Source organism: Camponotus floridanus, unplaced genomic scaffold (assembly GCF_003227725.1).
Source record: "Camponotus floridanus strain SB8 unplaced genomic scaffold, Cflo_v7.5 scaffold9, whole genome shotgun sequence".
NCBI lineage: Eukaryota > Metazoa > Arthropoda > Insecta > Hymenoptera > Formicidae > Camponotus > Camponotus floridanus.
In genome coordinates, this window is record NW_020229860.1 from 1,435,677 (window position 1) to 1,451,971 (window position 16,295).

General features: G+C 39.0%; 1 non-coding gene across 1 annotated transcript; it reads right to left on the reverse strand.

Moving 5' to 3' along the window:
* Positions 1-5,587: 5,587 nt before the first annotated feature.
* On the reverse strand, positions 5,588-5,659 carry Trnaa-ugc. The gene has a single exon. It is a non-coding gene; the product is annotated as a tRNA-Ala (tRNA).
* Between the last annotated feature and the right edge of the window lie 10,636 nt (positions 5,660-16,295).

Sequence of the window (16,295 nt, forward strand, 5' to 3'; positions counted from 1 at the left end):
CAAATTATGATTGGGCAAAATTTTACACACACAATTTTGTACGAAAATACGTGCAAAAATTAATGAAAAAAAAATATATATATATATAATTCGTGTTACTATGAAAAATGCAGTATTGCTTTATAAATACAACTGCAATCTTTTAGCTTTTGAAAAATGGCAGCAATAAATTTTCATTTTTATTTCGGCCGAATGGAAACCTAAAAACGCAAGTTATAAATCATCGCGTTAAAATCTCCATTATTTTTGCGTCATATATCTCTTCATTTACCAATCCTATCTATCGTACGCGATGTTTCGCGCAAAACAAGGAGACAACAACACTTTGGCTAACAGCGGTTCTCCAAGCGCCTCGTTAACAAAACGTCGCAATTTTCGCGAGCGACTGTGTACCACTATAGCTGGCACAATGCGCCATTAACGAAATAACCGATGAATATATATATCGGTTATCGATCATTATGAGGCCGCGGCTCTTCTCGCTCGGATATTTCGGTAATGGTCTATCGCAGCAATAATCGTCAACGTGTGCAATAATCATGTCGTTTAATGACAATTGATGCGGAGAGCCAGGAAATGCGCTCGCTTTAATATCCGCGCCTATGTTTGTCCCTATGTTATAACCGTACGCGTATTAATATACGCGTGTATGCCTCACATATAACGAGCCACAGATAGCGGATAGATCCAAGAGATAGTTCTATCGTTAATATCGGATGTGCGCCATTACGCGCGATCAGTCAATATTTTCTCGTAACTGACCTACGCGATTCGGGATGCACTCGAGTGCATACATAGACCCCCTGCCGACCGTCAAGTTGCACCGCAATTGCGTGCATCCGATCCGCACGCACGAGACGCAGGGCCGCTACTATCGATGTATGAATCGAAGTGTGAATAAAATTTGCGTCCGATATGTCGTAATAACACTTGAATCGAAATCCCTGACGTTATTATAAGGATGATCCTTAAGTACGAAATTCCGAAAATTAAAAAAAAAGTGTATATAAAATTTAAATTTAATTTCCTAAAATTATCTAAAACATAAATTTTAATTTTATATAATTTTAATTTAATTTCGTAAAATTATCTAAGGAGTGACTTTTCTAATTTTCGAAACTTTGTACTTAAGGACTATCGTATGTATGAGTACGATTTAAAAAACATTATTTCAAACGAGAGAATTTAATGTTTACTCTCATGTTTGCTCTCAAAATTAAATTAAATACAGTTAAATACACACTCGCGGTAACATACATCCGCGTATAATCTATCTTTATTATTGCATCTGGGGAAATGTTCGCAAATTATCGTTGAAATTTCCATCAATTAATAATACACTTTGTTATTCGCGATTACTCTATATTGCCTCTACAATCATATGTATTAATTACGTATAATTGCAGCATTTATCATAATTATCTCGTACACTTCATTATCTTCAAATGCAACATTATAAAGAGAGATTTCAATCTGAAAACGCATTATGTAAATGTTAATTTCGCAATTTCGTTACGTGTATGCACATTTTCCACCATATTCCGCGGGATTGTCGGCGCGATACATAAAATAATCGATAATCGCGGCGCCATTGTTTTCGTTCGCGTATGATAGATTAATCCGTTCCTGCCTATGGCATAATCCTTCTTGCGTAACTGCACAATGCCGTACTTACGGCAAAGCCCTATACGGCCGAAACACGATGTATGGCGTGGCGCGTCCAACATTTTCACGTAACTGACCCGCGTCGCTTCCGGGATGCGTCCCAAGTTAACCTCCGCGTACGCATATATACACAGTGTTACGCAGTTCCGGTAACGCAACCCGCCGCCTCGGGTCGCGTAACGGCGCGTTACACGGCCACAAATATTTGTGCCGGGCGAATCGAATTACATCGCTTCTGTTTACACCGTTCGCTGCTTTTGGCGAAGCCCCGATAATTAAAGTGCGCATACTAAAATATGCGCCTCCTCTCGCTCGGCGATACATTTTTAATGGGGAATCGCGCGAAATATCACCGCGATGAATAATTCCTCGCGGCATGCGCGGAAATGTACCCCAAGTTTTCGGCGCAACCGTCGAAGTTTATGCACTACGGTTAACGAACGTTGCAACCCGCCGCCGCATTGCAGCGTTTCACCGTGGACGGAAGTTTAATTAAAAACGTGGCTATGACTATGCACGCGTTTCGCGAAAGCTTTCTGTATACCTAACAACGAGTTTCATTTGCCAAGAAATATTTGCGCGCGCTATATCACGGATGTAGATATATCATGATAATCAACGCCGCGTTTCGTAGCGAAAGATTAATAAAAGTGTTCAACGTATCATTCGGAAAGAATAAAACGAATTTTGTCTGCAAAATTATTTGCCGAGAGTAAACACGTTTCACACACCGACGAATTTATTGCACAAAATGGATGTATTACATACATATTTAAATGTAACGTGCACATTAGATTTCTGATTGCCACAGTATGGCTAGTTTTAAATATGAAAATGTCAATGAAATTTTCAATTTCCAGAGTTATTCTGACAAATCAACTCGGCGTCGCACGTAGGTTAAAAAAACATATAGTTTAATTAAAAGCAATTTCATTTGGGAATTAAACTATTCGCGGAATCTAAAGCTCTCTCGTATTTCGAGATTCATTCTCACCTGATTTCCGCGCGATACGCGATGCGGCGTCGAACAGGAAACCGTATATTCGATAACCGGACCGGATTATCGATCGATTTTTGCGAGTAATTTGTGTACGATACACGCGCGTCCCCTCCCCCTTTTCCCCGAGTACTCTCGCGAAATAGGATATTTTCCAGTAGAGTCGCGAGCTCGGGGCCATAGCTGTAGAGAGCTTTCGAGGTAGCTCTTGCGACGCGGTAATTGAGGGTAATTTTTGCGAGGCCAATTTGCGCGGAAATTCAAAACCGAAAAATTTGTCCGCGCACAACCGTCGACATGGGGGGAGGGGGCTACAAGCTAACCCCATGTGTGCCCACCCATCTACGGATACTTCCTCTCTGCGCCACCTCCCGATCTCCGTTCGTCTCCCATGAAACTGGTGTTCACCTGCATCATCGGACAAATCTCGTTTTCTCCTGTAATTCCATTTTCGCGCAGGTCCCGGCGATCGCATGACTCGATTTTTCCACAATTTCACAGAGGGGAATTTCAATTAAATTACTCATCCCTTCCGTGCACGGTATCACTTCTCCTTCTACACGCGTTGGAGAGACGGAAGGAGAGACGAAGAGAAAGAAGGAAAAGAAGAGAAAGAAAGAGAAAATAACGTTTTTTCCCGAACACAGCCGGAATACTCCCGGTGACGGAGTTTTCGTCATTTGCCGTTAATGGCGGCGTCCTTTCACTGTTCTCTCGCGCGAGATTGCAATGATTAATCAATCGTGGCAGTCTCATTTTTAGGCACGCGACGGCAATTACCCCCGTCGAATCGGGGCGCGCCACACGTTCCGATTGCTTCTTTTTTTTTTTTAATTCGCCTGTCGTCGCGCGAATTTCGACCCCGTCAATGACGCGCGTTGAAATTGCTTTTTTGATTGTCCGCCCCGGAAGTTAAATCCAATCAAATCATTCTCATTTACGGTACTTCCATCAGGCCGATATTATGTGAAATGTGTGTAAAACAACAAGCGTTAGCAGCATGAAAAAGCGTCGCGCGCATGTAACATTGTTAGTTTTTAATTATCTTTTTATCCTTGCTTTACACACATCGTTGTAAATAGAAAACAAAGTTTTTAGTATATACGATTTTTTCGATTTGACGAGTAATCAATTATCAGATAGCACGATTCAATAATGAATAATGGACAAGTAACAAAGTAGATAAAACCTAAGGCAAAAAATTGTGACATTGCGAGCAAACGCGATCTATATTTTTGCGGTTTTCAAATTAAAAAGATATAATATTCATGAGTTATAAGTCTTACTAATTATATTCTGTGTAAAAATCATGATGAAATATAAAAACTAGATCACAAACAAACGTCTTTCTACACATTTTACGCATACGACAACTATGTAATATACAGCTGCAAGGTATACATACCTGTAACAACGATAATGATGCAACGAGCTTCCCATGGCGAGTTGACTCTGTGGGAATCCCCGACAAAATCGATGTATGACGTAATGCCGTAGGAATGGATGCCATCTCCCCTCGTGTCCCTTCTCGACCGGTCAACCCCTTGCTTCCCAGTCACCACCTCACGACTACAACGAATGCCGACGACGCCAACGGTGTTCCCACCCACGGTGCATCTGCAATAAATGCATCAGCGTTAAACACGTCGCACAGCCAGAAGTGCATAGCTTGCGCTTGCAACGAGTGCTACGGGCGATGACTGCATGCAAAATCCCGAATGCAGTTTCCGGCATGAGTGGATTATGAACGCGACCGCGATCTCGAAACCGCGTTATTCCGCTGCAGTCAACGCGACTGCACGATCATTCTTCCCTCTTTTTTTTTCCGTAATACATCTCCCTCACCTCGGACGCGGCGAGGAAGGCCTGCCACGAGCCCTTCGGGGCGAGTTACGCACGCTCGATCAACGACCGAACTCACCCTCTCTTTATGCTCCTTCTCTTCTTTTTTTTTTTAGTTACCCGTTTTGTGATCCACGGCCTCGATATTTCGGCCACTCTCTTCCTCCTCTTCCGCGCGCTCGCTAGTTTGCCTCGTTTTCGAAGGTACTCTCGCGAGACAAAAGGCTTTTCATCGCGGTACCGAGCCCGGCTCGGGTTATTAAATCCTCCGCTCGCGGCATTTAGCTTCTCGCGTAGATATTCGAGAAAATAAATGCCGCCCTTTTTCCTGCTCGAAATCTCGCGCTTTATTCATTTGCGTCCGTCTTACGGTATATTAATCCCGCTGTAATATATATATCGCGATATTTTTAATGTTTCCTATTTGCCATATGTTTTTCTTTTCTCTTTTTTTAAGTAGAAAACATAGAAACGCGCTTTCAATTTACTCAAGGCGCGCGCTCCGCATACGTGGTAAAAAAAATCTCACAATCAGTCGTGGACGACTGACATTGTGGGGAAATTAAACGGTCGAAACCTTAACAAATACTCCGCAAACTTGACGATTTTCCGGCTTCGCGAAACGTAAAACAGCCGGACCATAGGATACGATAGGTAGGTATGACGGACTTCAGTTGTAAGGTTTCTTAAAAAAAAGCTTGTTCGATTAACCAGCGAGAATATCGAAGAGAAGTGTCTCGGATTCTCTATCTTTTTACAAGGTTTATATTACTCATAATATATTGTATACCTCAATTTACATATTTTAAATAAAAATAACAGATACCGTGTGTGTGTGATACCATATGTTACTCTTATATTATATATATTCGATATAAAAATATGGAAAGAAAGAAAATATAAATGTTATATATGAATATAATTTATATTACTATCTGTCCTCAACTCATATTAAAATATAAATGAAAAACATAATAAACAAAAAATCGGGGATGTAGTATAAAATAAGTATAAGCATAAAAATTAAATTTACTATTTATTAATTACATAAAAAATATAAAAAAAGGAAAGCAAGCAAAAGATTGGAGATGCCGGGGATCGAACCCGGGACCTTTCACATGCAAAGCGAACGCTCTACCACTGAGCTACATCCCCGACTTATGTACATCACCGTATTTAATAAAGATAAGCCTCATACGAATTAAACTTCTATTTTATATAAATCTTTGCATAATCATATTTTTAAAAAACGCTATTTAGTAAAGTGTTTTATTACTAAATTACAAAATATCTAATTACTAAATATCTGTCTCTAAATCAACATATTTATTATATCTTTGCACTTATCCTTATTTTATTATAATACATATTTTCAATTAAGAAGAAATATTTAATCGATCAATTAATATCACAAATGATAGTAATTTAAGAATATTTTATATTACATAACAAACGATCAGATCGTGTGGCACGTGATGGCGAAGAAGTTATCCGTACCGATCGCGCAGTCATTATCCTGTACTCGTAGGGGGGAATGCATACGTGCTCGAGAATTACGAGGGTGGCTAAAAGTCGTACCCCCCGTCGCGTGACTTATGCATCGTCGCATTCTAATGAAGATCTATCGTTCATGCGCGACGCGCACTTTTTCCTTAGCGCGTGTTGTCTACTCGCACTCTGTCTCGCATTCTCGTCTCTTCCGTTTCATTCGACGATTCCCGACTCGCGATAAAATGTCTCGCGCACGAGACATTGCCTGTCCCGTTTAATTCGTATTCATAAACCTCGCGAATCAACAAGACGCGATATTGAATAATGACATATCTGACGTATCATTTAAATGCAGGAAATAATCTATAAAAAGAAAATACTTCTCGATTATGTAAATATGATTATTTAATTGCAAGAGAAGCAGAATGTATCAATTATGTATTAAACATATTATACAAAGAATATTATGTCTATGAAAATGATTTTAAGGAATTTTGGCAAAATAAATAATATAAGATGATAATCCACAATTAATAAAATAAATCATAATTAATTTATGCATGCAATATCCTTCACATTTTTGTCTCATTTTAATTCATTCAGTAGCATTTAATTTATGTTTGATTCTGATTAATCCTCAAATTAGCACCAACACTTGCATTACCTTTTTTATCTTTCTATTATGGAGATAATTAAATTAGTTTATCTTTTAAATCTCCTGTAAAAATACTTTAAAATTTATTTTAGACCCTCTGTAAAAATGCCTTAAATTTTTTGGGAGCATCGTGACATATGTGTGTAATAAAATGCATAAATTCTGGTGATGGAAATATTATTGCAGTTTGAAAGTTCAATAACCTAACTGATGGAGAATCGTGTATATACTTAAGGCACTATTCGAATACGTTGCAACGTATGACACATCGTTTGATATATGAGACAGTATGAATATACTTAATAGAGTGAGGGCGACAAAATTATTTTACTCTTGTCGGCTATCGATTCATGCGGCATATTACGATTCATTATGTGCTGATATATTCTTAATTACTTTAGTCATGTTGTGAAACCAGTTGGTAACTCGAAACTACGCCCTGAGCAAGCTTTATACACGTCGTAATTTACATTATGTTACATTATATACTCGACAATTGTCATATCATTATTCGTATGCATATGAAAATATAAAATTTTTAAATAAAAGTATCCTTTTGAGGTATACATAAAGATAGTAATTTATAAATATCTATGATAAATTCTTATATATACTTTTTACAAATTACTTTCTTAAAAATTATTACACATGTCACAAAAATATCTGTACATAAGTATATCAGACATTAAAGACAGAACATTATAATATGTTGTTAAATTTTTAGTCAAAAAAAAAAAAAAACAGAAATAATTGCAAATATATGCAAACGACAAGAACGTTCATTGCTGTTTTCATATAAGTATCACATTACGCACATCTCTTATTGAGTATGTTACGATCCTATATGTCAAGGTTTAATTTTCTTTCCCTATTTGCAGCGTACAGGTCAATATTTTACGATAACTTAGTAACTTGCAATTTGATACTAGCTTTTAAATATTTTTGTGCGTTTGAAAACTTGATAAACCGTAACTTGACACCGTAGTAACGTGATATTTTGGAGGCAGATGAATAAGAACGAGTATTCTTATCGTATAAATCCGAGAATCTCTCTCCCTCTCCGTAAATCCAAAGGCAAACAGTAACATGAGAATGATAGCGCGATGTTTTAAAACAATATTCCGGGCGCGTAATCTTAAAAATACAATGAATCCAGACTTTAATGTTCCCGTCGATAATCAGACTGTTCTAAAAAAAAAAAAAAAATCTCATAGACATAACGTAACGACATTCCCAGCATTTATCGCAGCAAATAGATAACGCGAGCTCTCATTTTACATCTACCATGAATAATTTTTTAAATAAATAAGTCTATTATTATAACCTGATCGCGTAACATGTCAAAAGCTAATGTTGAAAATGAAGCGCGAACGAAATTCTTCCTTTGAATTTCAAAACACCGGATCACTCTTTCGAGATCCTTACATCGCCAATATTTCACTATGCCTCTTAAAGGCTAAACCCTTTGTGCTCGCGGGACTTCTAAGAAGGCATATTTTACAACAGCGCATTAAGCCCGTCACGTGGGTATGAAGTAATAACGCCTTCGAACTCCAGTCTCTCTCTTTCTCTCCGGAACGAACTGCTAATCCTTAATTTTCCAGGAGAGTGCCCCCGAAATGGACCGTCGGCTTCCTAGAGGCTCTCGCATCCTTTGAGACTAACAATTAGCGATGTTAATCCTCGAAGCCTAAGAGAGAGAGACGCCTACAGGCATACGTCTTATTATACTTTAACACTCGGGGAGAGGATATCCCCCGGTACCCGTAAACATTCTTTTAATACCTCTCAACAGCAGCAGCGGAATCCAGGATACTCGACAAGTAACAAGCGGCGCGAACGAGGCCGTCCTGTGCAATTAACCGACGTAATTACCAGAAAACGGCCGTGAGCCCTGAAGAACGGGTGCCCCCTCTAAAGACACACAGCCTGCATATTTTATTCTTAAAATCCTTAAGTCGCGGAGAGATGAATGAAAGAAATAATCCCGCGATAACGTTCCACCCGCCTCCCTCCCGCTAACTTAGCCCGGAGAAGAGATTGCTGTTTACACGAAAGTAACCCGCATTGGCCTACCGGGAAGACCCTTTGTGCGACTATTCGAGAAAAGTTCTCTGTAAATACGGTCCGGCGCACTCTGCGTCTCTCCGACCGAGCGCTTCTTTACATTCGGGAGATAAAACGCGGATGACTTTCGGTCAAGTCGGATAAGACCCTGGAGCATTCTTCGAATTTCGTAGCTTTATAGTTGATCAAAGCAAGAACGATCAAATTTTCTTAGCAAATATGAATTCTCGTATAAGGAAACGTTTATCTTACGCCTATAAAACAAGTTATTGCTGTGATGCAATTGACAATCTATTACAGTAATTTTAATTTCTATAAATAAAAATATTATTTCTCAAACTCTCCTCATATTTTATATATTTAATATTCTTTTTGTACAAATTTTAGATCCTACTTATTTTTACTTCTTTTTTAACCTATTTAAAATATTTTCTGAATATGCAAATGGCCAATAATCTATTATTGCCATTATAATAAGTTTAATATATATAAATAGATAATAAAATATTATCTTTTTTAATCCATATAATATTTTAAATCTAAAATACCATAGAATTTTCTGAATGTATTAAAACTTCACTATATCGTATTTAAAATAGTATATAATAATAGTATATAAAAATAATATATAACAGTTATATAAAAATACACATATAAAATACGTATATAAAAATAATATATAAAAATACATGTATAAAAATAGCAAATTCGAAACCCTTGGTACAATTTTATCTTTTACCTTCAACGTTTTTCTCGTCTTGCAATATTCAAAGTAGCCTATATCTCGCGTTTGATCGTCACGCCTGTCGAAAGGCGCGAATGCATCGCTGATCGTCACAAAGATGCGAAGTTCTATGTGAAACGTGTACGTAGCAAAGGCGGCGAGTAAAATTCAGTAACGACCGCGGACCAAGGGATAAGGATCGTCGTCTGGACGACGCGCATAAAGTCGTGACACATCCAATTTCGCGATTCGTCGTGCCGTATGCAAAACGCCGTTCTCACTTTTTACGATTCGAGACGCGTCGAGAGTCGATATAAACCGCGAGAACCCGCACCCCACGACGGCCGAAGATAAAAGATCGCCCTTCGCCTTCTCGCCGGCCATTTCGTCGCAATTACATATCGGTTATCGGTTCCTTATCGGCGACGCTAAGTCAACTTGACGTTAATCCGTTTGTCAATACGCCGCCGGCTAATCTAGCGAAGTAGAATGGTTCGGGCGTGAATAATCATTCGTTGACACTGTCGCACGCATAAAAACGCGTGCGAATCGCACAGGAGCATTATTGATTTAACGTTGATTTTCAAGTAGTCTACCAAGGCTACTCTAATTTTTATAAATTAAAATTAAAAACACGCTTTAAATATTTTTAATTTCATATTTCTTGAATTCGATAACTGATTGATAAAGTAATAATTAGGAGCGATTAAAAAATATAGATTAGTCCGTACCATTTTTCAAATTTTTTGAATACTTTTCAAAAATTTAATTCTTGAAATTTCAATTGTGTGCATAGTTTTGACTTTTACTAGTTTCAATTACACACTGTAAAATAAAAAATGAAAATTATGAGAAAGAGAATAATTATTTCCAAACATTGCTCAAAATTGTGATAGGCAATTTCAAAGCTAGAATCATACTCAACATAAAAAAATAATGATTTTCTCTTCAAAAATAATAATTTACATAATTTACATAATTAGCTATATACTTTACATGTGATAAATGTTGTATTATGCATACAGCTAATTTTAAAAGAGCAGCTTATATTATATGGAGTGTCTTAATTTTCTAAACAAATTAAATAATGAATTAAATGTCTCTTTCAAAAATTATAAAGACATGTTCAATATTTATATAATAATAACTAACTGCACACATAGTGCACTATGACAAACATACATTGCCTTCTGTAAGAGCAACAAGCTTCTTGCATTAGAGAATCCTAGATTCGGTGCATAGCCTATCGCACGAAAGTAGATAATTCGCTACGCTTGTCAGAAACGATGCTACGTGGGCGGATAACTACGTTGAATGCACACGAGAGCACTCTCACGTACCCTTTCGCCCTTCGCGCGGCTTTTACTCTCGCATTCGCTCTCTCTCACCCTCTTCCTGCCGATCTGTCCTTTTTTCAACCCTAAATTTCATTCCCAGAATCCGTTTCCGCCGTGTGCCTGCTTGTAAAATCAGTACATCCGGGTGTCAAAGCGATGTCACGCGAACGGGTGCCCGGGCATGCATCAGTTTTAAATTTGATCAATGGGTGATGCCAAGCGTAAAACACTTTTAGGGTTGAAACTTTAAAGGCCGCGCACGCGAGAGAGAGAAAGAAAGATAGCAAATCGTAGTTACAACCGTGAAACTGGTAGGGAGGCGGTGACGACGGTGCATATTGTGGGAACGTACCCGAAAATAAATAAAAGAAAACTCGTTTCGTATTCATGCAAATTCCAAAAATATACAATCGATATAACGTATAATGACAACACGAGAAAGATCGGTATAATAAATAGAACGTTTCAAAATAAAATTTTACTCTATCGATGAAGATATTTCATACGTATCAGAACGAGTACAGACATTATCAATGCATCAGCTGTTTTACGAAATTTGATAGATTTATGGATGTTTACTATTGACTCGTTAATTACATCATTATCTCCGGGGAAATCTTTGCGTCCCTTTGGTACACGACCGTTCGATCCGCACATCGATCATATGGCTCCAAACGCATTCCAAAATTTGCGCTTCAAACATGCGGCTTTCCCCAAGAACGTGCCCCAAAATTTGCGCATCGATCATGCATCTCCCACGCGTATCTCGAAATTTGCGAGTTCTCCGACAACCGCGCATCCAAAAGAGATGCGCGTTTGACAGGGTGATTTCCTAATACAAACAAAAACCGTGGCCTGCAGCGAATGCATTTCGGGTGCAATGGAGAGAGAAAAAGTGAGAGAGAAAGAGAGAGAAAGAGACAGAGTGCGTATAATGTTGCCTGGCAACAGATCCACGTCCGCGTAATTCATTTTAGGGAGCCACGCGAGCATTCATGTTGGTACTACGTATAACCGACCCTCTGTTGCATCGTTCGACTCTCCGAGGGTGCACTTTCCGCCTCCCCCTTCCTCCCGTTTCGTATCCCTTCCTCTCGTTTTTCTCCTCGACGATGCACACACGGACGATGGATGCAGCCGAGTGACCGACGAACGAAGTCGCGATGATCTGATTTTAAATCAATCAACGACGGTTTCGCGCTCAATTTACAATCAGCTCTGATTCGAATCACTCGTTATCCGGCGACCAACTGCGTGCGCGAGCGCTTCAATGAAAATATTTTAATCGATGTGACGAGATTGCCGGAGTCGCCCGATTCGCTGGAAATTTGACTAAAACGCCCCGCAATGGGGTCGAAATCGCATTTCACTCTTCGTATAAGCATGATTGCATGCATCCCCTATCGTTACAAAGTGTGTATCTCTATCGACTATCGAAATTTTAACGGCACTCTGCGCCTAAAAAAATATCGTCAATTTTAACGATATCAAATCAATCTCTCTTCGCGAATTTTTCAAGATTCTAAAAAAAGATAGAATATACGAATCTCGATATTAGCTTCTTCAAATATTTAATAACATATACAACAGATAATATCGCACGACGAGATAATATATGCATTAAGAGGAAAAAATTTGAGAGAGAGAGAGAGATAGAAAAAGATCGTAGCTCATCGAATATTACGACTAGTACTTAAAGAGAAAATTATGATAATCAGTATACTTTGGAAATATAAGCACGTTCGATTATTTATTTTCATCGACGGGACACCGGTGCGACGATCGCTATTAATTCGCAACAGTAGCTCGTGAATTACATCACCTGCGTGCAATAAAGTAAATTTCGCATTTCACGGCTTTGTCCCGCGCGGCCTTCCCTTTACACGCGCGGGGCTTCTCAATTACACATCGCATTAGCCGACAATAAAAGCGACGATCGATGATACAGTAAAGATACGTATATATGCCGTATATATGAATTTCTAATGAGCGGAGCGTGCTTTGTTATCGATAAATTGCCCCGTAGATACTTCATATAATATACACAAGTACTCGTACGCGAATATGTATTCGCATGCATCAAGCAGCAAACAATGCATTTGGGTTGTAATAATGTTGACCCTCGTGGCGCGATTTACATAAATCGATCGTATTGAAAAGAGTTAGATAACATACCCGTAATATCAGTTAGATAGCAAACTCTCGTATTTTCACTCATCGAGAGCTTGAATTTAAATTCCATTGACTCCGAGCACACAAAGTGTTACATGTTTAACGCAATTATTTGCACATTCATTCAGTATTGTCATAATCAAAATTTTAATGTCTGCGAATATTTTTTGAATATTCGATATAACAACGTTATGATCTAATAAGCTACTTTGAAAAGGGAAAACGCAAATTTGCCGACACCGACAGATTCACCCTATTATGCACCTCGCTGCATCATTTTCATAAACGACTGCATAATGCTTAATAACCACGACCCTGCCGCGGCCTCCGATTAGGAGATAAAGAATGTTGGCGTTAATTCAACGTGACGAGCGGAGCAGATAGCCACGGCGAATCTCTCGGCAGGCGAGCTCGCCGTGCATGCGGCATATCTTCCACCTATCTACCTACCTAGCGGCTACGGTCTGCCGTGTCGCGTGCGTACACGCATTCGCGCGCGGGGTCGCGAATCGCGTGCTGTTCGCGCTTTAATTCAGCAAAGTGCCTCGTTCGTTCCGGCGCGCGAAGATGCCGGGGACGTCGTCAGGAGCGGATCGTTGTTCCCCGGGACCTGAAGCTAACGAAGACCCGGGGATTTTTATTTATCGGACAACCAACTGTGAATTCTGACGAGAAAATAAAATTCAGGTTATCGATGACAGAAAGACTTAATTATCAATGCTGATATATGTAATCAAGTTTGTGGCTAAAACTTAGATTAGAATAAATATGTGTTTACATTGATTTTGTCAATTTTGATTTTAGCAATATTTCCACGATCGGAAATATAAATATTCTTGATATTTTTTAATTATTATATATATTTGGGCTACTATTATTATACAGTTTTAATTATTATATAATTATTATATTAATTATATAATAAAATTATATAATATAATTATTGTATATGTTTTGTTTAGATTTTAAGCGGAGGCCGATTTAAAAATTTTATTTTTTTCTCATTTTCTCCTTTTGCAAAAAAACTTTCGTCGCTCCTGAGTGCAGTGCACCCAACGTGAACACGATCCTTTACGCAACCGTCGCGACCCCGATAAATACGCGTGTGGTCAGCAGGTGAGAAGTCGCAGACAGGGATCAGCACGTGGACGATCGCAAGGCTAATGAGCGCGTCTCGACGGCGGAAGTGAGGAGCGAGCATCGGGAGAATATTAACAAGAAGTCCGTTTCGCGTTCCGTTCGCCTTCTGTCGGTCGAGCTGACATTATCGCGATACGATAATTGCGCATTACACGCACTCGTGACCTTCACTCTGTGCCCTGTGCCACCGGGTGGTCTGGGGTGTCCTGCGATACGTCGAGGGTAAGCTTCCGAATTGCGAGGTACGTTAGCTGCGATGTTTGCTCGTTAGATCATAACTCGTAACGATAGCCGCGGCTACCGAGAATATCTACACTTTATTAAAGTAATCGCACATGCCTTCTTGCGTGCGCCAGATGCGTCATTAAGGTTTCACAAATTAGCCGTTATGTGGGGATAACGTGCGATAGGTATGTAAAGTTCTTGCAAATTGCAATCACGCCTGCTACACGCATGAAAATACCCGCTTCGTTAGTCCAATGTAAGATATTGCTAAACGTATTATGCAAATATAAATAATATCTTAATTAAACAACGCGTATAATTTTGGAAAATTCTTATCAAATTCCTATCTCACATTGATAAGCTTAAATCGACCGGCTGCACGCTATCATACTCTCGGAGAAGACTCCCTTGTTTCGGCATTTTCGTAAGTGACTCGGAGTAATGTAACAATCGGTATGTAACGGGAGCTGCCTCCGCAATGTCGGATTCATCTCCTGGGAACTTGAATTGCTTCCCGAACAATACGCACCGTGCGCGATTCCCAAAGCGGTGCGTCGAGTCCTTGCGATGCGAGACGAGCAACCTTACGTGGATCGATACCTCATCAACTATGAATCCGAGGCTCAATCGCCTGTCGCCGGATGCATTTCGGCAGTAATAGTTTCTCGCAAGCTTTTGCGACCGCTAACGCAATTTCGCATCCTATCTCTGATATCGATCGAAGATTAGCATCTGGCTGTCCGCAAAGGGAGATTAGCCAGATCGATCACACGTGCTGAACCAATTCCTCTGGCCGGTTGCTCATCAATACCAGTAATGGTGCCGTCCCCCACGATCTTGCCCCTCTTCCTTCCTCCGCCTATGTGTTCGTATTGTATATATGTATACGCCCCTCTGTACTCCTCTAATAGGCATATAATCGTTATGCATATACAGTGTACGAACACGTACAGAAGCTCCATACGTGCGACATACACGCATAGCTGCACACATGTATATGTATTTATATATTTACTTATATACATATATACATATACATATATGTAGTGACATACATATTATACATACATATATATATATATATATATATACAACTATATATCTACAGACATATAGTTATATTGTATATAGCTATACCACACATGTACATTGTGCCATCTCTATAATGTCCGGCATACATGCCGTGTACGTACGTGTGTATTTCGCGTATACATACGTCTATGTATGTATGTGCCTATGTGTATGTATACCTAGCTGCATAACGCGACATACGGTACGATTGCAAATGCAAACATGTTTGTGCCAGCCGATGCACGTCATCTCGTGAGCCAATGCAAATATCTATGAAGTTCACTTTAAGCTTTGACTCTACTCTATGAGATAGTGTGGTCTATCGATCTTCTTAGCTCTAAATTGGTTTACTTTGCTGGATTTAGTACAGTCATATACATCGCGTCTCATGAAACGTAAGCTTAATTAAGCTTTGAGACATTATATTATGTGTATGTATCATATTAAAATCTGATTCCCTAATTAATTTCGAATATATCACAATTAAAATAATGCAGGATGACATCGATAATCGAAATCTAAACCTTGTTTACCTTCTCAGCTCGTATCGAGAAAATGATTTTTATATCATTTTATTCTAGTACGATTGTATCTTAAATTAGATTAGATTTCACATTATGTGTATGTATCATATTAAAATCTGATTCCCTAATTAATTTCGAATATATCACAATTAAAATAATGCAGGATGACATCGATAATCGAAATCTAAACCTTGTTTACCTTCTCAGCTCGAGAAAATGATTTTTATATCATTTTATTCTAGTACGATTGTATCTTAAATGAGATTAGATTTCGGGGCAAATCGAGCGAAAAAGAGAGACCGCCAGCAACGTCGTTGAAAACACGAGTCTCGACCCGCGGAGCGACAGACTGTTACATCTGCCGCGTGATATCGTGACTGTTACA